Raw genomic sequence first — 1,190 nt, forward strand, 5'->3', positions numbered from 1 at the left:
TATACAAGGAAATGTAAGATGGTTTCTTTGAGATTAGCACATTAAAAAAAAGAGATAGTTTACTTGCGATCTACCAAAGAGAGAACACGTTTCAATAAAAAACATGTCTGAGAACTCTTTAAAACTGCAAAACGTTTAAATCCGTAGAAGGAAGATCTCGCCATAGATCTTGTCAAAAATCTAAGCAATACAGGTCTAAAGTTAAGTCAGACTACTAGTGAACCTCTGCAGTTAAATGATATTCAGTCCATAAATCGGCTACAACCTCCTGCGAAAAAAAAAAAAAAAGAAGGTGAAAAAAAGCAAATGAATAAGTCTTGTCAGAAACCCATTCCTGTCATAGTTCGTCTAACAAGCAAGTCCACAAGAGACAACCTCAGAAAAGCCAGCAGACTGAAAAGGCCAGTCTCCAAAGACCTGAACGTACGTGTCTCGAGATAATACTCTAATCGTCTTGTCCACGTAATTAACACTATTTCTATCAAAATCTGCTGTATGATAGCAAGAAAATCAAAATCAGAAAGAAAAAAAAATTTCTATGGTCATGCACGCAATAAGATTCTTGAAAAAGTCACACAGCTTTTTAAAGAATACAAATACAAAATCAAGACCTCGAAAGACATAAATAAACAACTACAGTGACATATCTTAAAGCGAAATACTTTAGTCAAAAGAAAGGACAGCTACATCTAACCAAAATGAACATAGAGCATCAAACCAGCACACAGCAGCTGGCATGTTATTAACTCGCTCAGTGGATTGAAGCAAATGCAATGAACAAGTAAAGGGTTGTCTATTGTAAATATAAACATCACAGGCATTCAGAAACATTGGCTTATGCTGCAAGCTTATGTGAATAATCATACTGGCGTTATGATATATTAGTCCTAATTGAAGAAGTCACTGATAAAGAGGCAACGAGTTACCAAATGCCAAACTTCCAGCTAAAGACACACTGCCGACAAATAAAGCAAAGAGATGGAATGGTAATATTCCCAAAATAAAAAATTAACAGTGAAATTAACTATGAAGTTAAACATTCTGTGTGTGTGTGTGTTAAAAACTTTTGACTTTTTTTCACGTCAGTCAAAATCTGTTGGCATCCATTTACAGCCCCTAGTGATACCTTTTTTTTTTTAATAAAAACAATCAGAAACCATATACAGTTTAAATGTTCAATTTGGAGACGA

Source organism: Typopeltis vanoorti, chromosome 8 (assembly GCF_054136105.1).
Source record: "Typopeltis vanoorti isolate ZY-2024b chromosome 8, IOZ_Tvanoo_1.0, whole genome shotgun sequence".
NCBI classification, from domain to species: Eukaryota; Metazoa; Arthropoda; class Arachnida; order Uropygi; family Thelyphonidae; genus Typopeltis; species Typopeltis vanoorti.